Source organism: Castor canadensis, chromosome 14 (assembly GCF_047511655.1).
Source record: "Castor canadensis chromosome 14, mCasCan1.hap1v2, whole genome shotgun sequence".
NCBI classification, from domain to species: domain Eukaryota; kingdom Metazoa; phylum Chordata; class Mammalia; order Rodentia; family Castoridae; genus Castor; species Castor canadensis.
This window is the reverse complement of record NC_133399.1, coordinates 52,300,715-52,327,872: the sequence shown is the minus strand read 5'-3', so window position 1 is coordinate 52,327,872 and position 27,158 is coordinate 52,300,715.

Sequence of the window (27,158 nt, the reverse complement as noted above, 5' to 3'; positions counted from 1 at the left end):
GCTACAGGATTCCTCAATTCACTTGAAAGGGGCCATTTTGCAGAACAATGCTGTTCCTCCCCCTGAAAACACTGAGAGTTAGGCAGTACTCTCTTAAGCAGGGAACTCAATTCAACATGCTTAACAAGGTGCTTGACCCTCTTGCTTGTAACACTTATGGTTCTCTCACAGGAGAAACAGTGCTTCTTCCTGCCATTGAAACAGGGCTAATTGGCACAAAGATAATATTCTTCACACTGTAAAAGTCTGAGAAGGCAGTATTCCTTTGAAAAGTTCACTCAATTTTCATTTCTGAACAACATTCCAGACCCTCTTGCTGCTGGTATTAATGGTTTTCATACATCCTAATCTCTTCTTGTTCCATTCAGTTGAATGCAGCTATTCGGCCAAACGGTGATGTTCCTCACACATGAAAAAACTCAGGGGTAGTCAGTATGCCTTTCCACAGGTAACTCATTTCTCATAGGGAAACAGGCTGCAAACTATTCCTGCCTCTCACACATTGCTTCCTGCCCTGAGCTACAAGTGTTTGTCCATTTCGTCTGAAGCGTGCATTTTTCAAGGAGTGAATGAGTCTCCATTGTCAAAGGCTTTCCCTTGGCAAGCATTCCTTTCACATGCTAATTCTACTCTTACAGGGAAACAATTTGCTGGAAGCTCCTGCTGCAAACCTTGACCTCTGCTTGCTAGAGACAGTGCATGTTCCATTGAGTTGAAACGGCCTATTGGCACAAAGATGGAATTGCTCACACTGTCAAACCCTGACAGATAGGCAGTGTTCCTTTTGAATGCTAAATCAATTGAAGCTGCTGAACAACGTGCCAGAGCCTCTTTCCTGTAACCTTTGTGGTTCTCCTGCAAGACATACAGTAATTCTTCCCTTCATTGAAAGTGGCAATTTGGCACCAAAAGGATGTTCCTCACACTATCAAACGGTGAGAGGCAGGTGGCCTTCCTTTTGAAACTTCACTCTACTCACACTGTTACACAAGGTGCTAGACCCTCTTGCTTCTAACATAAATAATTTTCTTCCAAGAGCCTCGGAGCTCCTTCCATTCTCTTCAAAGGGGTGATGTTGCACAAAGGTGCCATTCCTCATCGCTGAACACACTGAGTGGTAGGCAGCATTCCTTTCAACAAGTTACTCAATTCTCAACCGATCACAACGTGCTTGACCCTCCTGCTTGTAGCATTCATACTTTTCCTAGGACATACTCACTGCTGGATTCAGTCACTAGAAAGAGGAGATTTGGCACAAAGTTGATGTTTCTCACACATAAAAACACTGACAGGTAGCAGTATGGCCTCAAACAGCTAACTCAGTAGACAATGCTCAACAGAGTGCTAGGCCCTCTTCCTGTGAAAAGGAATGACTCTCTCATAAGGCCTACAATGCATGCTCCATTCGCTCGAATGGGGCAATTTTGAAAAAACTTGGTAGTCTTCATCCCTGAAATCTTTGAGTGGGAGGTAGTATTCCATTAAACCATTAACTCACTTCACAACGCTGAAGAAGGGACTTGACCCTCTTCCTTCTAGCATTAATGGTTTTCTTACAAGAGCTACAGTGTTTCTCCATTCACTTCACAAGGCAATTTTGCTCCAAACTCAGGTTCCTGACCCAAGAAAACTCTGAGAAGTAGGCAGCATTCCTTTCAACAGCTAAGTCAATTCACAATGCTCAACAAGTTGCTAGACCCTGTTGCTTCAAACGTTAATGACTCTCTTACAAGAGCAACCATGAACCTTCCATTCACTTGATAGGGATATTTTGCAAAAGTTGTGTTCCTCACCCATGAAAACGGTGAGAAGTAGGCAGTACTCCTGTACCCAGCTAACTCAGTTCACAATGCTGAACAAGGTGGTAGACCCTTTTCTTTCTAACATGAATGCTTCTCTTTCAAGATCCACACTGTTCTTCCAATCCCTTTAAGGGGGTTATTTTGCACAAAGGTGGTATTCCTCACCCATGAAAACACTGCGTTGTCGGCATTATTCCTTTAAAGAAGTAGAACAATTCACTGTGGAAAACAAGGTGCTTGACCCTTCTGCTTCTAACATTCCTACTTCTCTTGCAAGAGATGTAGTGCCTTGAAAGAGGCAATTTTGCACAAACTTGATATTCCTCACCCATGAAAAACACTGAGAGTTAGGCCGTATTCCCTTAAACAGGTGACTCAATGCACAGTGCTTAACAGGGTGCTAGACCCTCTTGCTTCTAACATTAATGATTGTCTAACAAGAGCTACAGGATTCCTCAATTCACTTGAAAGGGGCCATTTTGCAGAACAATGCTGTTCCTCCCCCTGAAAACACTGAGAGTTAGGCAGTACTCTCTTAAGCAGGGAACTCAATTCAACATGCTTAACAAGGTGCTTGACCCTCTTGCTTGTAACACTTATGGTTCTCTCACAGGAGAAACAGTGCTTCTTCCTGCCATTGAAACAGGGCTAATTGGCACAAAGATAATATTCTTCACACTGTAAAAGCCTGAGAAAAAGGCAGTATTCCTTTGAAAAGTTCACTCAATTCTCATTTCTGAACAACATTCCAGACCCTCTTGCTGCTGGTATTAATGGTTTTCATACATCCTAATCTCTTCTTGTTCCATTCAGTTGAATGCAGCTATTCGGCCAAACGGTGATGTTCCTCACACATGAAAAAACTCAGGGGTAGTCAGTATGCCTTTCCACAGGTAACTCATTTCTCATAGGGAAACAGGCTGCAAACTATTCCTGCCTCTCACACATTGCTTCCTGCCCTGAGCTACAAGTGTTTGTCCATTTCGTCTGAAGCGTGCATTTTTCAAGGAGTGAATGAGTCTCCATTGTCAAAGGCTTTCCCTTGGCAAGCATTCCTTTCACATGCTAATTCTACTCTTACAGGGAAACAATTTGCTGGAAGCTCCTGCTGCAAACCTTGACCTCTGCTTGCTAGAGACAGTGCATGTTCCATTGAGTTGAAACGGCCTATTGGCACAAAGATGGAATTGCTCACACTGTCAAACCCTGACAGATAGGCAGTGTTCCTTTTGAATGCTAAATCAATTGAAGCTGCTGAACAACGTGCCAGAGCCTCTTTCCTGTAACCTTTGTGGTTCTCCTGCAAGACATACAGTAATTCTTCCCTTCATTGAAAGTGGCAATTTGGCACCAAAAGGATGTTCCTCACACTATCAAACGGTGAGAGGCAGGTGGCCTTCCTTTTGAAACTTCACTCTACTCACACTGTTACACAAGGTGCTAGACCCTCTTGCTTCTAACATAAATAATTTTCTTCCAAGAGCCTCGGAGCTCCTTCCATTCTCTTCAAAGGGGTGATGTTGCACAAAGGTGCCATTCCTCATCGCTGAACACACTGAGTGGTAGGCAGCATTCCTTTCAACAAGTTACTCAATTCTCAACCGATCACAACGTGCTTGACCCTCCTGCTTGTAGCATTCATACTTTTCCTAGGACATACTCACTGCTGGATTCAGTCACTAGAAAGAGGAGATTTGGCACAAAGTTGATGTTTCTCACACATAAAAACACTGACAGGTAGCAGTATGGCCTCAAACAGCTAACTCAGTAGACAATGCTCAACAGAGTGCTAGGCCCTCTTCCTGTGAAAAGGAATGACTCTCTCATAAGGCCTACAATGCATGCTCCATTCGCTCGAATGGGGCAATTTTGAAAAAACTTGGTAGTCTTCATCCCTGAAATCTTTGAGTGGGAGGTAGTATTCCATTAAACCATTAACTCACTTCACAACGCTGAAGAAGGGACTTGACCCTCTTCCTTCTAGCATTAATGGTTTTCTTACAAGAGCTACAGTGTTTCTCCATTCACTTCACAAGGCAATTTTGCTCCAAACTCAGGTTCCTGACCCAAGAAAACTCTGAGAAGTAGGCAGCATTCCTTTCAACAGCTAAGTCAATTCACAATGCTCAACAAGTTGCTAGACCCTGTTGCTTCAAACGTTAATGACTCTCTTACAAGAGCAACCATGAACCTTCCATTCACTTGATAGGGATATTTTGCAAAAGTTGTGTTCCTCACCCATGAAAACGGTGAGAAGTAGGCAGTACTCCTGTACCCAGCTAACTCAGTTCACAATGCTGAACAAGGTGGTAGACCCTTTTCTTTCTAACATGAATGCTTCTCTTTCAAGATCCACACTGTTCTTCCAATCCCTTTAAGGGGGTTATTTTGCACAAAGGTGGTATTCCTCACCCATGAAAACACTGCGTTGTCGGCATTATTCCTTTAAAGAAGTAGAACAATTCACTGTGGAAAACAAGGTGCTTGACCCTTCTGCTTCTAACATTCCTACTTCTCTTGCAAGAGATGTAGTGCCTTGAAAGAGGCAATTTTGCACAAACTTGATATTCCTCACCCATGAAAAACACTGAGAGTTAGGCCGTATTCCCTTAAACAGGTGACTCACTGCACAGTGCTTAACAGGGTGCTAGACCCTCTTGCTTCTAACATTAATGATTGTCTAACAAGAGCTACAGGATTCCTCAATTCACTTGAAAGGGGCCATTTTGCAGAACAATGCTGTTCCTCCCCCTGAAAACACTGAGAGTTAGGCAGTACTCTCTTAAGCAGGGAACTCAATTCAACATGCTTAACAAGGTGCTTGACCCTCTTGCTTGTAACACTTATGGTTCTCTCACAGGAGAAACAGTGCTTCTTCCTGCCATTGAAACAGGGCTAATTGGCACAAAGATAATATTCTTCACACTGTAAAAGCCTGAGAAAAAGGCAGTATTCCTTTGAAAAGTTCACTCAATTCTCATTTCTGAACAACATTCCAGACCCTCTTGCTGCTGGTATTAATGGTTTTCATACATCCTAATCTCTTCTTGTTCCATTCAGTTGAATGCAGCTATTCGGCCAAATGGTGATGTTCCTCACACATGAAAAAACTCAGGGGTAGTCAGTATGCCTTTCCACAGGTAACTCATTTCTCATAGGGAAACAGGCTGCAAACTATTCCTGCCTCTCACACATTGCTTCCTGCCCTGAGCTACAAGTGTTTGTCCATTTCGTCTGAAGCGTGCATTTTTCAAGGAGTGAATGAGTCTCCATTGTCAAAGGCTTTCCCTTGGCAAGCATTCCTTTCACATGCTAATTCTACTCTTACAGGGAAACAATTTGCTGGAAGCTCCTGCTGCAAACCTTGACCTCTGCTTGCAAGAGACAGTGCATGTTCCATTGAGTTGAAACGGCCTATTGGCACAAAGATGGAATTGCTCACACTGTCAAACCCTGACAGATAGGCAGTGTTCCTTTTGAATGCTAAATCAATTGAAGCTGCTGAACAACGTGCCAGAGCCTCTTTCCTGTAACCTTTGTGGTTCTCCTGCAAGACATACAGTAATTCTTCCCTTCATTGAAAGTGGCAATTTGGCACCAAAAGGATGTTCCTCACACTATCAAACGGTGAGAGGCAGGTGGCCTTCCTTTTGAAACTTCACTCTACTCACACTGTTACACAAGGTGCTAGACCCTCTTGCTTCTAACATAAATAATTTTCTTCCAAGAGCCTCGGAGCTCCTTCCATTCTCTTCAAAGGGGTGATGTTGCACAAAGGTGCCATTTATCATCCCTGAACACACTGAGTGGTAGGCAGCATTCCTTTAAACAAGTTACTCAATTCTCAACCGATCACAACGTGCTTGACCCTCCTGCTTGTAGCATTCATACTTTTCCTAGGACATACTCACTGCTGGATTCAGTCACTACAAAGAGGAGTTTTGGCACAAAGTTGATGTTTCTCACACATAAAAACACTGACAGGTAGCAGTATGGCCTCAAACAGGTAACTCAGTGGACAATGCTCAACAGAGTGCTAGGCCCTCTTCCTGTGAAAAGGAATGACTCTCTCATAAGGCCTACAATGCATGCTCTATTCGCTCGAATGGGGCAATTTTGAAAAAACTTGGTAGTCTTCATGCCTGAAATCTTTGAGTGGGAGGTAGTATTCCATTAAACCATTAACTCACCTCACAACGCTGAAGAAGGGACTTGACCCTCTTCCTTCTAGCATTAATGGTTTTCTTACAAGAGCTACAGTGTTTCTCCATTCACTTCACAAGGCAATTTTGCTCCAAACTCAGGTTCCTGACCCAAGAAAACTCTGAGAAGTAGGCAGCATTCCTTTCAACAGCTAAGTCAATTCACAATGCTCAACAAGTTGCTAGACCCTGTTGCTTCAAACGTTAATGACTCTCTTACAAGAGCAACCATGAACCTTCCATACACTTGATAGGGATATTTTGCAAAAGTTCTGTTCCTCACCCATGAAAACGGTGAGAAGTAGGCAGTACTCCTGTACCCAGCTAACTCAGTTCACAATGCTGAACAAGGTGGTAGACCCTTTTCTTTCTAACATGAATGCTTCTCTTTCAAGATCCACACTGTTCTTCCAATCCCTTTAAGGGGGTTATTTTGCACAAAGGTGGTATTCCTCACCCATGAAAACACTGCGTTGTCGGCATTATTCCTTTAAAGAAGTAGAACAATTCACTGTGGAAAACAAGGTGCTTGACCCTTCTGCTTCTAACATTCCTACTTCTCTTGCAAGAGATGTAGTGCCTTGAAAGAGGCAATTTTGCACAAACTTGATATTCCTCACCCATGAAAAACACTGAGAGTTAGGCCGTATTCCCTTAAACAGGTGACTCACTGCACAGTGCTTAACAGGGTGCTAGACCCTCTTGCTTCTAACATTAATGATTGTCTAACAAGAGCTACAGGATTCCTCAATTCACTTGAAAGGGGCCATTTTGCAGAACAATGCTGTTCCTCCCCCTGAAAACACTGAGAGTTAGGCAGTACTCTCTTAAGCAGGGAACTCAATTCAACATGCTGAACAAGGTGCTTGACCCTCTTGCTTGTAACACTTATGGTTCTCTCACAGGAGAAACAGTGCTTCTTCCTGCCATTGAAACAGGGCTAATTGGCACAAAGATAATATTCTTCACACTGTAAAAGCCTGAGAAAAAGGCAGTATTCCTTTGAAAAGTTCACTCAATTCTCATTTCTGAACAACATTCCAGACCCTCTTGCTGCTGGTATTAATGGTTTTCATACATCCTAATCTCTTCTTGTTCCATTCAGTTGAATGCAGCTATTCGGCCAAACGGTGATGTTCCTCACACATGAAAAAACTCAGGGGTAGTCAGTATGCCTTTCCACAGGTAACTCATTTCTCATAGGGAAACAGGCTGCAAACTATTCCTGCCTCTCACACATTGCTTCCTGCCCTGAGCTACAAGTGTTTGTCCATTTCGTCTGAAGCGTGCATTTTTCAAGGAGTGAATGAGTCTCCATTGTCAAAGGCTTTCCCTTGGCAAGCATTCCTTTCACATGCTAATTCTACTCTTACAGGGAAACAATTTGCTGGAAGCTCCTGCTGCAAACCTTGACCTCTGCTTGCAAGAGACAGTGCATGTTCCATTGAGTTGAAACGGCCTATTGGCACAAAGATGGAATTGCTCACACTGTCAAACCCTGACAGATAGGCAGTGTTCCTTTTGAATGCTAAATCAATTGAAGCTGCTGAACAACGTGCCAGAGCCTCTTTCCTGTAACCTTTGTGGTTCTCCTGCAAGACATACAGTAATTCTTCCCTTCATTGAAAGTGGCAATTTGGCACCAAAAGGATGTTCCTCACACTATCAAACGGTGAGAGGCAGGTGGCCTTCCTTTTGAAACTTCACTCTACTCACACTGTTACACAAGGTGCTAGACCCTCTTGCTTCTAACATAAATAATTTTCTTCCAAGAGCCTCGGAGCTCCTTCCATTCTCTTCAAAGGGGTGATGTTGCACAAAGGTGCCATTCCTCATCGCTGAACACACTGAGTGGTAGGCAGCATTCCTTTTAACAAGTTACTCAATTCTCAACCGAACACAAGGTGCATGACCCTCCTGCTTGTAACATTCATACTTTTCCTAGGACATACTCACTGCTGGATTCAGTCACTAGAAAGAGGAGTTTTGGCACAAAGTTGATGTTTCTCACACATAAAAACACTGACAGGTAGCAGTATGGCCTCAAACAGGTAACTCAGTGGACAATGCTCAACAGAGTGCTAGGCCCTCTTCCTGTGAAAAGGAATGACGCTCTCATAAGGCCTACAATGCATGCTCCATTCGCTCGAATGGGGCAATTTTGAAAAAACTTGGTAGTCTTCATCCCTGAAATCTTTGAGTGGGAAGTAGTATTCCATTAAACCATTAACTCACTTCACAACGCTGAAGAAGGGACTTGACCCTCTTCCTTCTAGCATTAATGGTTTTCTTACAAGAGCTACAGTGTTTCTCCATTCACTTCACAAGGCAATTTTGCTCCAAACTCAGGTTCCTGACCCAAGAAAACTCTGAGAAGTAGGCAGCATTCCTTTCAACAGCTAAGTCAATTCACAATGCTCAACAAGTTGCTAGACCCTGTTGCTTCAAACGTTAATGACTCTCTTACAAGAGCAACCATGAACCTTCCATTCACTTGATAGGGATATTTTGCAAAAGTTCTGTTCCTCACCCATGAAAACGGTGAGAAGTAGGCAGTACTCCTGTACCCAGCTAACTCAGTTCACAATGCTGAACAAGGTGGTAGACCCTTTTCTTTCTAACATGAATGCTTCTCTTTCAAGATCCACACTGTTCTTCCAATCCCTTTAAGGGGGTTATTTTGCACAAAGGTGGTATTCCTCACCCATGAAAACACTGCGTTGTCGGCATTATTCCTTTAAAGAAGTAGAACAATTCACTGTGGAAAACAAGGTGCTTGACCCTTCTGCTTCTAACATTCCTACTTCTCTTGCAAGAGATGTAGTGCCTTGAAAGAGGCAATTTTGCACAAACTTGATATTCCTCACCCATGAAAAACACTGAGAGTTAGGCCGTATTCCCTTAAACAGGTGACTCACTGCACAGTGCTTAACAGGGTGCTAGACCCTCTTGCTTCTAACATTAATGATTGTCTAACAAGAGCTACAGGATTCCTCAATTCACTTGAAAGGGGCCATTTTGCAGAACAATGCTGTTCCTCCCCCTGAAAACACTGAGAGTTAGGCAGTACTCTCTTAAGCAGGGAACTCAATTCAACATGCTTAACAAGGTGCTTGACCCTCTTGCTTGTAACACTTATGGTTCTCTCACAGGAGAAACAGTGCTTCTTCCTGCCATTGAAACAGGGCTAATTGGCACAAAGATAATATTCTTCACACTGTAAAAGTCTGAGAAGGCAGTATTCCTTTGAAAAGTTCACTCAATTCTCATTTCTGAACAACATTCCAGACCCTCTTGCTGCTGGTATTAATGGTTTTCATACATCCTAATCTCTTCTTGTTCCATTCAGTTGAATGCAGCTATTCGGCCAAACGGTGATGTTCCTCACACATGAAAAAACTCAGGGGTAGTCAGTATGCCTTTCCACAGGTAACTCATTTCTCATAGGGAAACAGGCTGCAAACTATTCCTGCCTCTCACACATTGCTTCCTGCCCTGAGCTACAAGTGTTTGTCCATTTCGTCTGAAGCGTGCATTTTTCAAGGAGTGAATGAGTCTCCATTGTCAAAGGCTTTCCCTTGGCAAGCATTCCTTTCACATGCTAATTCTACTCTTACAGGGAAACAATTTGCTGGAAGCTCCTGCTGCAAACCTTGACCTCTGCTTGCAAGAGACAGTGCATGTTCCATTGAGTTGAAACGGCCTATTGGCACAAAGATGGAATTGCTCACACTGTCAAACCCTGACAGATAGGCAGTGTTCCTTTTGAATGCTAAATCAATTGAAGCTGCTGAACAACGTGCCAGAGCCTCTTTCCTGTAACCTTTGTGGTTCTCCTGCAAGACATACAGTAATTCTTCCCTTCATTGAAAGTGGCAATTTGGCACCAAAAGGATGTTCCTCACACTATCAAACGGTGAGAGGCAGGTGGCCTTCCTTTTGAAACTTCACTCTACTCACACTGTTACACAAGGTGCTAGACCCTCTTGCTTCTAACATAAATAATTTTCTTCCAAGAGCCTCGGAGCTCCTTCCATTCTCTTCAAAGGGGTGATGTTGCACAAAGGTGCCATTCCTCATCGCTGAACACACTGAGTGGTAGGCAGCATTCCTTTAAACAAGTTACTCAATTCTCAACCGAACACAAGGTGCATGACCCTCCTGCTTGTAACATTCATACTTTTCCTAGGACATACTCACTGCTGGATTCAGTCACTAGAAAGAGGAGTTTTGGCACAAAGTTGATGTTTCTCACACATAAAAACACTGACAGGTAGCAGTATGGCCTCAAACAGGTAACTAAGTGGACAATGCTCAACAGAGTGCTAGGCCCTCTTCCTGTGAAAAGGAATGACGCTCTCATAAGGCCTACAATGCATGCTCCATTCGCTCGAATGGGGCAATTTTGAAAAAACTTGGTAGTCTTCATCCCTGAAATCTTTGAGTGGGAGGTAGTATTCCATTAAACCATTAACTCACTTCACAACGCTGAAGAAGGGACTTGACCCTCTTCCTTCTAGCATTAATGGTTTTCTTACAAGAGCTACAGTGTTTCTCCATTCACTTCACAAGGCAATTTTGCTCCAAACTCAGGTTCCTGACCCAAGAAAACTCTGAGAAGTAGGCAGCATTCCTTTCAACAGCTAAGTCAATTCACAATGCTCAACAAGTTGCTAGACCCTGTTGCTTCAAACGTTAATGACTCTCTTACAAGAGCAACCATGAATCTTCCATTCACTTGATAGGGATATTTTGCAAAAGTTCTGTTCCTCACCCATGAAAACGGTGAGAAGTAGGCAGTACTCCTGTACCCAGCTAACTCAGTTCACAATGCTGAACAAGGTGGTAGACCCTTTTCTTTCTAACATGAATGCTTCTCTTTCAAGATCCACACTGTTCTTCCAATCCCTTTAAGGGGGTTATTTTGCACAAAGGTGGTATTCCTCACCCATGAAAACACTGCGTTGTCGGCATTATTCCTTTAAAGAAGTAGAACAATTCACTGTGGAAAACAAGGTGCTTGACCCTTCTGCTTCTAACATTCCTACTTCTCTTGCAAGAGATGTAGTGCCTTGAAAGAGGCAATTTTGCACAAACTTGATATTCCTCACCCATGAAAAACACTGAGAGTTAGGCCGTATTCCCTTAAACAGGTGACTCACTGCACAGTGCTTAACAGGGTGCTAGACCCTCTTGCTTCTAACATTAATGATTGTCTAACAAGAGCTACAGGATTCCTCAATTCACTTGAAAGGGGCCATTTTGCAGAACAATGCTGTTCCTCCCCCTGAAAACACTGAGAGTCAGGCAGTACTCTCTTAAGCAGGGAACTCAATTCAACATGCTTAACAAGGTGCTTGACCCTCTTGCTTGTAACACTTATGGTTCTCTCACAGGAGAAACAGTGCTTCTTCCTGCCATTGAAACAGGGCTAATTGGCACAAAGATAATATTCTTCACACTGTAAAAGTCTGAGAAGGCAGTATTCCTTTGAAAAGTTCACTCAATTCTCATTTCTGAACAACATTCCAGACCCTCTTGCTGCTGGTATTAATGGTTTTCATACATCCTAATCTCTTCTTGTTCCATTCAGTTGAATGCAGCTATTCGGCCAAACGGTGATGTTCCTCACACATGAAAAAACTCAGGGGTAGTCAGTATGCCTTTCCACAGGTAACTCATTTCTCATAGGGAAACAGGCTGCAAACTATTCCTGCCTCTCACACATTGCTTCCTGCCCTGAGCTACAAGTGTTTGTCCATTTCGTCTGAAGCGTGCATTTTTCAAGGAGTGAATGAGTCTCCATTGTCAAAGGCTTTCCCTTGGCAAGCATTCCTTTCACATGCTAATTCTACTCTTACAGGGAAACAATTTGCTGGAAGCTCCTGCAGCAAACCTTGACCTCTGCTTGCAAGAGACAGTGCATGTTCCATTGAGTTGAAACGGCCTATTGGCACAAAGATGGAATTGCTCACACTGTCAAACCCTGACAGATAGGCAGTGTTCCTTTTGAATGCTAAATCAATTGAAGCTGCTGAACAACGTGCCAGAGCCTCTTTCCTGTAACCTTTGTGGTTCTCCTGCAAGACATACAGTAATTCTTCCCTTCATTGAAAGTGGCAATTTGGCACCAAAAGGATGTTCCTCACACTATCAAACGGTGAGAGGCAGGTGGCCTTCCTTTTGAAACTTCACTCTACTCACACTGTTACACAAGGTGCTAGACCCTCTTGCTTCTAACATAAATAATTTTCTTCCAAGAGCCTCGGAGCTCCTTCCATTCTCTTCAAAGGGGTGATGTTGCACAAAGGTGCCATTCCTCATCGCTGAACACACTGAGTGGTAGGCAGCATTCCTTTAAACAAGTTACTCAATTCTCAACCGAACACAAGGTGCATGACCCTCCTGCTTGTAACATTCATACTTTTCCTAGGACATACTCACTGCTGGATTCAGTCACTAGAAAGAGGAGATTTGGCACAAAGTTGATGTTTCTCACACATAAAAACACTGACAGGTAGCAGTATGGCCTCAAACAGCTAACTCAGTGGACAATGCTCAACAGAGTGCTAGGCCCTCTTCCTGTGAAAAGGAATGACTCTCTCATAAGGCCTACAATGCATGCTCCATTCGCTCGAATGGGGCAATTTTGAAAAAACTTGGTAGTCTTCATCCCTGAAATCTTTGAGTGGGAGGTAGTATTCCATTAAACCATTAACTCACCTCACAACGCTGAAGAAGGGACTTGACCCTCTTCCTTCTAGCATTAATGGTTTTCTAACAAGAGCTACAGTGTTTCTCCATTCACTTCACAAGGCAATTTTGCTCCAAACTCAGGTTCCTGACCCAAGAAAACTCTGAGATGTAGGCAGCATTCCTTTCAACAGCTAAGTCAATTCACAATGCTCAACAAGTTGCTAGACCCTGTTGCTTCAAACGTTAATGACTCTCTTACAAGAGCAACCATGAACCTTCCATTCACTTGATAGGGATATTTTGCAAAAGTTGTGTTCCTCACCCATGAAAACGGTGAGAAGTAGGCAGTACTCCTGTACCCAGCTAACTCAGTTCACAATGCTGAACAAGGTGGTAGACCCTTTTCTTTCTAACATGAATGCTTCTCTTTCAAGATCCACACTGTTCTTCCAATCCCTTTAAGGGGGTTATTTTGCACAAAGGTGGTATTCCTCACCCATGAAAACACTGCGTTGTCGGCATTATTCCTTTAAAGAAGTAGAACAATTCACTGTGGAAAACAAGGTGCTTGACCCTTCTGCTTCTAACATTCCTACTTCTCTTGCAAGAGATGTAGTGCCTTGAAAGAGGCAATTTTGCACAAACTTGATATTCCTCACCCATGAAAAACACTGAGAGTTAGGCCGTATTCCCTTAAACAGGTGACTCACTGCACAGTGCTTAACAGGGTGCTAGACCCTCTTGCTTCTAACATTAATGATTGTCTAACAAGAGCTACAGGATTCCTCAATTCACTTGAAAGGGGCCATTTTACAGAACAATGCTGTTCCTCCCCCTGAAAACACTGAGAGTTAGGCAGTACTCTCTTAAGCAGGGAACTCAATTCAACATGCTTAACAAGGTGCTTGACCCTCTTGCTTGTAACACTTATGGTTCTCTCACAGGAGAAACAGTGCTTCTTCCTGCCATTGAAACAGGGCTAATTGGCACAAAGATAATATTCTTCACACTGTAAAAGCCTGAGAAAAAGGCAGTATTCCTTTGAAAAGTTCACTCAATTCTCATTTCTGAACAACATTCCAGACCCTCTTGCTGCTGGTATTAATGGTTTTCATACATCCTAATCTCTTCTTGTTCCATTCAGTTGAATGCAGCTATTCGGCCAAACGGTGATGTTCCTCACACATGAAAAAACTCAGGGGTAGTCAGTATGCCTTTCCACAGGTAACTCATTTCTCATAGGGAAACAGGGTGCAAACTATTCCTGCCTCTCACACATTGCTTCCTGCCCTGAGCTACAAGTGTTTGTCCATTTCGTCTGAAGCGTGCATTTTTCAAGGAGTGAATGAGTCTCCATTGTCAAAGGCTTTCCCTTGGCAAGCATTCCTTTCACATGCTAATTCTACTCTTACAGGGAAACAATTTGCTGGAAGCTCCTGCTGCAAACCTTGACCTCTGCTTGCAAGAGACAGTGCATGTTCCATTGAGTTGAAACGGCCTATTGGCACAAAGGTGGAATTGCTCACACTGTCAAACCCTGACAGATAGGCAGTGTTCCTTTTGAATGCTAAATCAATTGAAGCTGCTGAACAACGTGCCAGAGCCTCTTTCCTGTAACCTTTGTGGTTCTCCTGCAAGACATACAGTAATTCTTCCCTTCATTGAAAGTGGCAATTTGGCACCAAAAGGATGTTCCTCACACTATCAAACGGTGAGAGGCAGGTGGCCTTCCTTTTGAAACTTCACTCTACTCACACTGTTACACAAGGTGCTAGACCCTCTTGCTTCTAACATAAATAATTTTCTTCCAAGAGCCTCGGAGCTCCTTCCATTCTCTTCAAAGGGGTGATGTTGCACAAAGGTGCCATTCCTCATCGCTGAACACACTGAGTGGTAGGCAGCATTCCTTTAAACAAGTTACTCAATTCTCAACCGAACACAAGGTGCATGACCCTCCTGCTTGTAACATTCATACTTTTCCTAGGACATACTCACTGCTGGATTCAGTCACAAGAAAGAGGAGTTTTGGCACAAAGTTGATGTTTCTCACACATAAAAACACTGACAGGTAGCAGTATGGCCTCAAACAGCTAACTCAGTGGACAATGCTCAACAGAGTGCTAGGCCCTCTTCCTGTGAAAAGGAATGACTCTCTCATAAGGCCTACAATGCATGCTCCATTCGCTCGAATGGGGCAATTTTGAAAAAACTTGGTAGTCTTCATCCCTGAAATCTTTGAGTGGGAGGTAGTATTCCATTAAACCATTAACTCACCTCACAACGCTGAAGAAGGGACTTGACCCTCTTCCTTCTAGCATTAATGGTTTTCTAACAAGAGCTACAGTGTTTCTCCATTCACTTCACAAGGCAATTTTGCTCCAAACTCAGGTTCCTGACCCAAGAAAACTCTGAGAAGTAGGCAGCATTCCTTTCAACAGCTAAGTCAATTCACAATGCTCAACAAGTTGCTAGACCCTGTTGCTTCAAACGTTAATGACTCTCTTACAAGAGCAACCATGAACCTTCCATTCACTTGATAGGGATATTTTGCAAAAGTTGTGTTCCTCACCCATGAAAATGGTGAGAAGTAGGCAGTACTCCTGTACCCAGCTAACTCAGTTCACAATGCTGAACAAGGTGGTAGACCCTTTTCTTTCTAACATGAATGCTTCTCTTTCAAGATCCACACTGTTCTTCCAATCCCTTTAAGGGGGTTATTTTGCACAAAGGTGGTATTCCTCACCCATGAAAACACTGCGTTGTCGGCATTATTCCTTTAAAGAAGTAGAACAATTCACTGTGGAAAACAAGGTGCTTGACCCTTCTGCTTCTAACATTCCTACTTCTCTTGCAAGAGATGTAGTGCCTTGAAAGAGGCAATTTTGCACAAACTTGATATTCCTCACCCATGAAAAACACTGAGAGTTAGGCCGTATTCCCTTAAACAGGTGACTCACTGCACAGTGCTTAACAGGGTGCTAGACCCTCTTGCTTCTAACATTAATGATTGTCTAACAAGAGCTACAGGATTCCTCAATTCACTTGAAAGGGGCCATTTTACAGAACAATGCTGTTCCTCCCCCTGAAAACACTGAGAGTTAGGCAGTACTCTCTTAAGCAGGGAACTCAATTCAACATGCTTAACAAGGTGCTTGACCCTCTTGCTTGTAACACTTATGGTTCTCTCACAGGAGAAACAGTGCTTCTTCCTGCCATTGAAACAGGGCTAATTGGCACAAAGATAATATTCTTCACACTGTAAAAGCCTGAGAAAAAGGCAGTATTCCTTTGAAAAGTTCACTCAATTCTCATTTCTGAACAACATTCCAGACCCTCTTGCTGCTGGTATTAATGGTTTTCATACATCCTAATCTCTTCTTGTTCCATTCAGTTGAATGCAGCTATTCGGCCAAACGGTGATGTTCCTCACACATGAAAAAACTCAGGGGTAGTCAGTATGCCTTTCCACAGGTAACTCATTTCTCATAGGGAAACAGGGTGCAAACTATTCCTGCCTCTCACACATTGCTTCCTGCCCTGAGCTACAAGTGTTTGTCCATTTCGTCTGAAGCGTGCATTTTTCAAGGAGTGAATGAGTCTCCATTGTCAAAGGCTTTCCCTTGGCAAGCATTCCTTTCACATGCTAATTCTACTCTTACAGGGAAACAATTTGCTGGAAGCTCCTGCTGCAAACCTTGACCTCTGCTTGCAAGAGACAGTGCATGTTCCATTGAGTTGAAACGGCCTATTGGCACAAAGGTGGAATTGCTCACACTGTCAAACCCTGACAGATAGGCAGTGTTCCTTTTGAATGCTAAATCAATTGAAGCTGCTGAACAACGTGCCAGAGCCTCTTTCCTGTAACCTTTGTGGTTCTCCTGCAAGACATACAGTAATTCTTCCCTTCATTGAAAGTGGCAATTTGGCACCAAAAGGATGTTCCTCACACTATCAAACGGTGAGAGGCAGGTGGCCTTCCTTTTGAAACTTCACTCTACTCACACTGTTACACAAGGTGCTAGACCCTCTTGCTTCTAACATAAATAAATTTCTTCCAAGAGCCTCGGAGCTCCTTCCATTCTCTTCAAAGGGGTGATGTTGCACAAAGGTGCCATTCCTCATCGCTGAACACACTGAGTGGTAGGCAGCATTCCTTTAAACAAGTTACTCAATTCTCAACCGAACACAAGGTGCATGACCCTCCTGCTTGTAACATTCATACTTTTCCTAGGACATACTCACTGCTGGATTCAGTCACAAGAAAGAGGAGTTTTGGCACAAAGTTGATGTTTCTCACACATAAAAACACTGACAGGTAGCAGTATGGCCTCAAACAGCTAACTCAGTGGACAATGCTCAACAGAGTGCTAGGCCCTCTTCCTGTGAAAAGGAATGACTCTCTCATAAGGCCTACAATGCATGCTCCATTCGCTCGAATGGGGCAATTTTGAAAAAACTTGGTAGTCTTCATCCCTGAAATCTTTGCGTGGGATGTAGTATTCCATTAAACCATTAACTCACCTCACAACGCTGAAGAAGGGACTTGACCCTCTTCCTTCTAGCATTAATGGTTTTCTAACAAGAGCTACAGTGTTTCTCCATTCACTTCACAAGGCAATTTTGCTCCAAACTCAGGTTCCTGACCCAAGAAAACTCTGAGAAGTAGGCAGCATTCCTTTCAACAGCTAAGTCAATTCACAATGCTCAACAAGTTGCTAGACCCTGTTGCTTCAAACGTTAATGACTCTCTTACAAGAGCAACCATGAACCTTCCATTCACTTGATAGGGATATTTTGCAAAAGTTCTGTTCCTCACCCATGAAAACGGTGAGAAGTAGGCAGTACTCCTGTACCCAGCTAACTCAGTTCACAATGCTGAACAAGGTGGTAGACCCTTTTCTTTCTAACATGAATGCTTCTCTTTCAAGATCCACACTGTTCTTCCAATCCCTTTAAGGGGGTTATTTTGCACAAAGGTGGTATTCCTCACCCATGAAAACACTGCGTTGTCGGCATTATTCCTTTAAAGAAGTAGAACAATTCACTGTGGAAAACAAGGTGCTTGACCCTTCTGCTTCTAACATTCCTACTTCTCTTGCAAGAGATGTAGTGCCTTGAAAGAGGCAATTTTGCACAAACTTGATATTCCTCACCCATGAAAAACACTGAGAGTTAGGCCGTATTCCCTTAAACAGGTGACTCACTGCACAGTGCTTAACAGGGTGCTAGACCCTCTTGCTTCTAACATTAATGATTGTCTAACAAGAGCTACAGGATTCCTCAATTCACTTGAAAGGGGCCATTTTGCAGAACAATGCTGTTCCTCCCCCTGAAAACACTGAGAGTTAGGCAGTACTCTCTTAAGCAGGGAACTCAATTCAACATGCTTAACAAGGTGCTTGACCCTCTTGCTTGTAACACTTATGGTTCTCTCACAGGAGAAACAGTGCTTCTTCCTGCCATTGAAACAGGGCTAATTGGCACAAAGATAATATTCTTCACACTGTAAAAGTCTGAGAAGGCAGTATTCCTTTGAAAAGTTCACTCAATTCTCATTTCTGAACAACATTCCAGACCCTCTTGCTGCTGGTATTAATGGTTTTCATACATCCTAATCTCTTCTTGTTCCATTCAGTTGAATGCAGCTATTCGGCCAAACGGTGATGTTCCTCACACATGAAAAAACTCAGGGGTAGTCAGTATGCCTTTCCACAGGTAACTCATTTCTCATAGGGAAACAGGCTGCAAACTATTCCTGCCTCTCACACATTGCTTCCTGCCCTGAGCTACAAGTGTTTGTCCATTTCGTCTGAAGCGTGCATTTTTCAAGGAGTGAATGAGTCTCCATTGTCAAAGGCTTTCCCTTGGCAAGCATTCCTTTCACATGCTAATTCTACTCTTACAGGGAAACAATTTGCTGGAAGCTCCTGCTGCAAACCTTGACCTCTGCTTGCAAGAGACAGTGCATGTTCCATTGAGTTGAAACGGCCTATTGGCACAAAGATGGAATTGCTCACACTGTCAAACCCTGACAGATAGGCAGTGTTCCTTTTGAATGCTAAATCAATTGAACCTGCTGAACAACGTGCCAGAGCCTCTTTCCTGTAACCTTTGTGGTTCTCCTGCAAGACATACAGTAATTCTTCCCTTCATTGAAAGTGGCAATTTGGCACCAAAAGGATGTTCCTCACACTATCAAACAGTGAGAGGCAGGTGGCCTTCCTTTTGAAACTTCACTCTACTCACACTGTTACACAAGGTGCTAGACCCTCTTGCTTCTAACATAAATAATTTTCTTCCAAGAGCCTCGGAGCTCCTTCCATTCTCTTCAAAGGGGTGATGTTGCACAAAGGTGCCATTCCTCATCGCTGAACACACTGAGTGGTAGGCAGCATTCCTTTAAACAAGTTACTCAATTCTCAACCGAACACAAGGTGCATGACCCTCCTGCTTGTAACATTCATACTTTTCCTAGGACATACTCACTGCTGGATTCAGTCACTAGAAAGAGGAGTTTTGGCACAAAGTTGATGTTTCTCACACATAAAAACACTGACAGGTAGCAGTATGGCCTCAAACAGGTAACTCAGTGGACAATGCTCAACAGAGTCCTAGGCCCTCTTCCTGTGAAAAGGAATGACGCTCTCATAAGGCCTACAATGCATGCTCCATTCGCTCGAATGGGGCAATTTTGAAAAAACTTGGTAGTCTTCATCCCTGAAATCTTTGAGTGGGAGGTAGTATTCCATTAAACCATTAACTCACCTCACAACGCTGAAGAAGGGACTTGACCCTCTTCCTTCTAGCATTAATGGTTTTCTAACAAGAGCTACAGTGTTTCTCCATTCACTTCACAAGGCAATTTTGCTCCAAACTCAGGTTCCTGACCCAAGAAAACTCTGAGATGTAGGCAGCATTCCTTTCAACAGCTAAGTCAATTCACAATGCTCAACAAGTTGCTAGACCCTGTTGCTTCAAACGTTAATGACTCTCTTACAAGAGCAACCATGAACCTTCCATTCACTTGATAGGGATATTTTGCAAAAGTTGTGTTCCTCACCCATGAAAACGGTGAGAAGTAGGCAGTACTCCTGTACCCAGCTAACTCAGTTCACAATGCTGAACAAGGTGGTAGACCCTTTTCTTTCTAACATGAATGCTTCTCTTTCAAGATCCACACTGTTCTTCCAATCCCTTTAAGGGGGTTATTTTGCACAAAGGTGGTATTCCTCACCCATGAAAACACTGCGTTGTCGGCATTATTCCTTTAAAGAAGTAGAACAATTCACTGTGGAAAACAAGGTGCTTGACCCTTCTGCTTCTAACATTCCTACTTCTCTTGCAAGAGATGTAGTGCCTTGAAAGAGGCAATTTTGCACAAACTTGATATTCCTCACCCATGAAAAACACTGAGAGTTAGGCCGTATTCCCTTAAACAGGTGACTCACTGCACAGTGCTTAACAGGGTGCTAGACCCTCTTGCTTCTAACATTAATGATTGTCTAACAAGAGCTACAGGATTCCTCAATTCACTTGAAAGGGGCCATTTTACAGAACAATGCTGTTCCTCCCCCTGAAAACACTGAGAGTTAGGCAGTACTCTCTTAAGCAGGGAACTCAATTCAACATGCTTAACAAGGTGCTTGACCCTCTTGCTTGTAACACTTATGGTTCTCTCACAGGAGAAACAGTGCTTCTTCCTGCCATTGAAACAGGGCTAATTGGCACAAAGATAATATTCTTCACACTGTAAAAGCCTGAGAAAAAGGCAGTATTCCTTTGAAAAGTTCACTCAATTCTCATTTCTGAACAACATTCCAGACCCTCTTGCTGCTGGTATTAATGGTTTTCATACATCCTAATCTCTTCTTGTTCCATTCAGTTGAATGCAGCTATTCGGCCAAACGGTGATGTTCCTCACACATGAAAAAACTCAGGGGTAGTCAGTATGCCTTTCCACAGGTAACTCATTTCTCATAGGGAAACAGGGTGCAAACTATTCCTGCCTCTCACACATTGCTTCCTGCCCTGAGCTACAAGTGTTTGTCCATTTCGTCTGAAGCGTGCATTTTTCAAGGAGTGAATGAGTCTCCATTGTCAAAGGCTTTCCCTTGGCAAGCATTCCTTTCACATGCTAATTCTACTCTTACAGGGAAACAATTTGCTGGAAGCTCCTGCTGCAAACCTTGACCTCTGCTTGCAAGAGACAGTGCATGTTCCATTGAGTTGAAACGGCCTATTGGCACAAAGGTGGAATTGCTCACACTGTCAAACCCTGACAGATAGGCAGTGTTCCTTTTGAATGCTAAATCAATTGAAGCTGCTGAACAACGTGCCAGAGCCTCTTTCCTGTAACCTTTGTGGTTCTCCTGCAAGACATACAGTAATTCTTCCCTTCATTGAAAGTGGCAATTTGGCACCAAAAGGATGTTCCTCACACTATCAAACGGTGAGAGGCAGGTGGCCTTCCTTTTGAAACTTCACTCTACTCACACTGTTACACAAGGTGCTAGACCCTCTTGCTTCTAACATAAATAATTTTCTTCCAAGAGCCTCGGAGCTCCTTCCATTCTCTTCAAAGGGGTGATGTTGCACAAAGGTGCCATTCCTCATCGCTGAACACACTGAGTGGTAGGCAGCATTCCTTTAAACAAGTTACTCAATTCTCAACCGAACACAAGGTGCATGACCCTCCTGCTTGTAACATTCATACTTTTCCTAGGACATACTCACTGCTGGATTCAGTCACAAGAAAGAGGAGTTTTGGCACAAAGTTGATGTTTCTCACACATAAAAACACTGACAGGTAGCAGTATGGCCTCAAACAGCTAACTCAGTGGACAATGCTCAACAGAGTGCTAGGCCCTCTTCCTGTGAAAAGGAATGACTCTCTCATAAGGCCTACAATGCATGCTCCATTCGCTCGAATGGGGCAATTTTGAAAAAACTTGGTAGTCTTCATCCCTGAAATCTTTGAGTGGGATGTAGTATTCCATTAAACCATTAACTCACCTCACAACGCTGATGAAGGGACTTGACCCTCTTCCTTCTAGCATTAATGGTTTTCTTACAAGAGCTACAGTGTTTCTCCATTCACTTCACAAGGCAATTTTGCTCCAAACTCAGGTTCCTGACCCAAGAAAACTCTGAGAAGTAGGCAGCATTCCTTTCAACAGCTAAGTCAATTCACAATGCTCAACAAGTTGCTAGACCCTGTTGCTTCAAACGTTAATGACTCTCTTACAAGAGCAACCATGAACCTTCCATTCACTTGATAGGGATATTTTGCAAAAGTTGTGTTCCTCACCCATGAAAACGGTGAGAAGTAGGCAGTACTCCTGTACCCAGCTAACTCAGTTCACAATGCTGAACAAGGTGGTAGACCCTTTTCTTTCTAACATGAATGCTTCTCTTTCAAGATCCACACTGTTCTTCCAATCCCTTTAAGGGGGTTATTTTGCACAAAGGTGGTATTCCTCACCCATGAAAACACTGCGTTGTCGGCATTATTCCTTTAAAGAAGTAGAACAATTCACTGTGGAAAACAAGGTGCTTGACCCTTCTGCTTCTAACATTCCTACTTCTCTTGCAAGAGATGTAGTGCCTTGAAAGAGGCAATTTTGCACAAACTTGATATTCCTCACCCATGAAAAACACTGAGAGTTAGGCCGTATTCCCTTAAACAGGTGACTCACTGCACAGTGCTTAACAGGGTGCTAGACCCTCTTGCTTCTAACATTAATGATTGTCTAACAAGAGCTACAGGATTCCTCAATTCACTTGAAAGGGGCCATTTTGCAGAACAATGCTGTTCCTCCCCCTGAAAACACTGAGAGTTAGGCAGTACTCTCTTAAGCAGGGAACTCAATTCAACATGCTTAACAAGGTGCTTGACCCTCTTGCTTGTAACACTTATGGTTCTCTCACAGGAGAAACAGTGCTTCTTCCTGCCATTGAAACAGGGCTAATTGGCACAAAGATAATATTCTTCACACTGTAAAAGTCTGAGAAGGCAGTATTCCTTTGAAAAGTTCACTCAATTCTCATTTCTGAACAACATTCCAGACCCTCTTGCTGCTGGTATTAATGGTTTTCATACATCCTAATCTCTTCTTGTTCCATTCAGTTGAATGCAGCTATTCGGCCAAACGGTGATGTTCCTCACACATGAAAAAACTCAGGGGTAGTCAGTATGCCTTTCCACAGGTAACTCATTTCTCATAGGGAAACAGGCTGCAAACTATTCCTGCCTCTCACACATTGCTTCCTGCCCTGAGCTACAAGTGTTTGTCCATTTCGTCTGAAGCGTGCATTTTTCAAGGAGTGAATGAGTCTCCATTGTCAAAGGCTTTCCCTTGGCAAGCATTCCTTTCACATGCTAATTCTACTCTTACAGGGAAACAATTTGCTGGAAGCTCCTGCTGCAAACCTTGACCTCTGCTTGCAAGAGACAGTGCATGTTCCATTGAGTTGAAACGGCCTATTGGCACAAAGATGGAATTGCTCACACTGTCAAACCCTGACAGATAGGCAGTGTTCCTTTTGAATGCTAAATCAATTGAACCTGCTGAACAACGTGCCAGAGCCTCTTTCCTGTAACCTTTGTGGTTCTCCTGCAAGACATACAGTAATTCTTCCCTTCATTGAAAGTGGCAATTTGGCACCAAAAGGATGTTCCTCACACTATCAAACGGTGAGAGGCAGGTGGCCTTCCTTTTGAAACTTCACTCTACTCACACTGTTACACAAGGTGCTAGACCCTCTTGCTTCTAACATAAATAATTTTCTTCCAAGAGCCTCGGAGCTCCTTCCATTCTCTTCAAAGGGGTGATGTTGCACAAAGGTGCCATTCCTCATCGCTGAACACACTGAGTGGTAGGCAGCATTCCTTTAAACAAGTTACTCAATTCTCAACCGAACACAAGGTGCATGACCCTCCTGCTTGTAACATTCATACTTTTCCTAGGACATACTCACTGCTGGATTCAGTCACTAGAAAGAGGAGTTTTGGCACAAAGTTGATGTTTCTCACACATAAAAACACTGACAGGTAGCAGTATGGCCTCAAACAGGTAACTCAGTGGACAATGCTCAACAGAGTCCTAGGCCCTCTTCCTGTGAAAAGGAATGACGCTCTCATAAGGCCTACAATGCATGCTCCATTCGCTCGAATGGGGCAATTTTGAAAAAACTTGGTAGTCTTCATCCCTGAAATCTTTGAGTGGGAGGTAGTATTCCATTAAACCATTAACTCACCTCACAACGCTGAAGAAGGGACTTGACCCTCTTCCTTCTAGCATTAATGGTTTTCTAACAAGAGCTACAGTGTTTCTCCATTCACTTCACAAGGCAATTTTGCTCCAAACTCAGGTTCCTGACCCAAGAAAACTCTGAGATGTAGGCAGCATTCCTTTCAACAGCTAAGTCAATTCACAATGCTCAACAAGTTGCTAGACCCTGTTGCTTCAAACGTTAATGACTCTCTTACAAGAGCAACCATGAACCTTCCATTCACTTGATAGGGATATTTTGCAAAAGTTGTGTTCCTCACCCATGAAAACGGTGAGAAGTAGGCAGTACTCCTGTACCCAGCTAACTCAGTTCACAATGCTGAACAAGGTGGTAGACCCTTTTCTTTCTAACATGAATGCTTCTCTTTCAAGATCCACACTGTTCTTCCAATCCCTTTAAGGGGGTTATTTTGCACAAAGGTGGTATTCCTCACCCATGAAAACACTGCGTTGTCGGCATTATTCCTTTAAAGAAGTAGAACAATTCACTGTGGAAAACAAGGTGCTTGACCCTTCTGCTTCTAACATTCCTACTTCTCTTGCAAGAGATGTAGTGCCTTGAAAGAGGCAATTTTGCACAAACTTGATATTCCTCACCCATGAAAAACACTGAGAGTTAGGCCGTATTCCCTTAAACAGGTGACTCACTGCACAGTGCTTAACAGGGTGCTAGACCCTCTTGCTTCTAACATTAATGATTGTCTAACAAGAGCTACAGGATTCCTCAATTCACTTGAAAGGGGCCATTTTGCAGAACAATGCTGTTCCTCCCCCTGAAAACACTGAGAGTTAGGCAGTACTCTCTTAAGCAGGGAACTCAATTCAACATGCTTAACAAGGTGCTTGACCCTCTTGCTTGTAACACTTATGGTTCTCTCACAGGAGAAACAGTGCTTCTTCCTGCCATTGAAACAGGGCTAATTGGCACAAAGATAATATTCTTCACACTGTAAAAGCCTGAGAAAAAGGCAGTATTCCTTTGAAAAGTTCACTCAATTCTCATTTCTGAACAACATTCCAGACCCTCTTGCTGCTGGTATTAATGGTTTTCATACATCCTAATCTCTTCTTGTTCCATTCAGTTGAATGCAGCTATTCGGCCAAACGGTGATGTTCCTCACACATGAAAAAACTCAGGGGTAGTCAGTATGCCTTTCCACAGGTAACTCATTTCTCATAGGGAAACAGGGTGCAAACTATTCCTGCCTCTCACACATTGCTTCCTGCCCTGAGCTACAAGTGTTTGTCCATTTCGTCTGAAGCGTGCATTTTTCAAGGAGTGAATGAGTCTCCATTGTCAAAGGCTTTCCCTTGGCAAGCATTCCTTTCACATGCTAATTCTACTCTTACAGGGAAACAATTTGCTGGAAGCTCCTGCTGCAAACCTTGACCTCTGCTTGCAAGAGACAGTGCATGTTCCATTGAGTTGAAATGGCCTATTGGCACAAAGGTGGAATTGCTCACACTGTCAAACCCTGACAGATAGGCAGTGTTCCTTTTGAATGCTAAATCAATTGAAGCTGCTGAACAACGTGCCAGAGCCTCTTTCCTGTAACCTTTGTGGTTCTCCTGCAAGACATACAGTAATTCTTCCCTTCATTGAAAGTGGCAATTTGGCACCAAAAGGATGTTCCTCACACTATCAAACGGTGAGAGGCAGGTGGCCTTCCTTTTGAAACTTCACTCTACTCACACTGTTACACAAGGTGCTAGACCCTCTTGCTTCTAACATAAATAATTTTCTTCCAAGAGCCTCGGAGCTCCTTCCATTCTCTTCAAAGGGGTGATGTTGCACAAAGGTGCCATTCCTCATCGCTGAACACACTGAGTGGTAGGCAGCATTCCTTTAAACAAGTTACTCAATTCTCAACCGAACACAAGGTGCATGACCCTCCTGCTTGTAACATTCATACTTTTCCTAGGACATACTCACTGCTGGATTCAGTCACAAGAAAGAGGAGTTTTGGCACAAAGTTGATGTTTCTCACACATAAAAACACTGACAGGTAGCAGTATGGCCTCAAACAGCTAACTCAGTGGACAATGCTCAACAGAGTGCTAGGCCCTCTTCCTGTGAAAAGGAATGACTCTCTCATAAGGCCTACAATGCATGCTCCATTCGCTCGAATGGGGCAATTTTGAAAAAACTTGGTAGTCTTCATCCCTGAAATCTTTGAGTGGGAGGTAGTATTCCATTAAACCATTAACTCACCTCACAACGCTGAAGAAGGGACTTGACCCTCTTCCTTCTAGCATTAATGGTTTTCTAACAAGAGCTACAGTGTTTCTCCATTCACTTCACAAGGCAATTTTGCTCCAAACTCAGGTTCCTGACCCAAGAAAACTCTGAGATGTAGGCAGCATTCCTTTCAACAGCTAAGTCAATTCACAATGCTCAACAAGTTGCTAGACCCTGTTGCTTCAAACGTTAATGACTCTCTTACAAGAGCAACCATGAACCTTCCATTCACTTGATAGGGATATTTTGCAAAAGTTGTGTTCCTCACCCATGAAAACGGTGAGAAGTAGGCAGTACTCCTGTACCCAGCTAACTCAGTTCACAATGCTGAACAAGGTGGTAGACCCTTTTCTTTCTAACATGAATGCTTCTCTTTCAAGATCCACACTGTTCTTCCAATCCCTTTAAAGGGGTTATTTTGCACAAAGGTGGTATTCCTCACCCATGAAAACACTGCGTTGTCGGCATTATTCCTTTAAAGAAGTAGAACAATTCACTGTGGAAAACAAGGTGCTTGACCCTTCTGCTTCTACCATTCCTACTTCTCTTGCAAGAGATGTATGCCTTGAAAGAGGCAATTTTGCACAAACTTGATATTCCTCACCCATGAAAAACACTGAGAGTTAGGCCGTATTCCCTTAAACAGGTGACTCACTGCACAGTGCTTAACAGGGTGCTAGACCCTCTTGCTTCTAACATTAATGATTGTCTAACAAGAGCTACAGGATTCCTCAATTCACTTGAAAGGGGCCATTTTGCAGAACAATGCTGTTCCTCCCCCTGAAAACACTGAGAGTTAGGCAGTACTCTCTTAAGCAGGGAACTCAATTCAACATGCTTAACAAGGTGCTTGACCCTCTTGCTTGTAACACTTATGGTTCTCTCACAGGAGAAACAGTGCTTCTTCCTGCCATTGAAACAGGGCTAA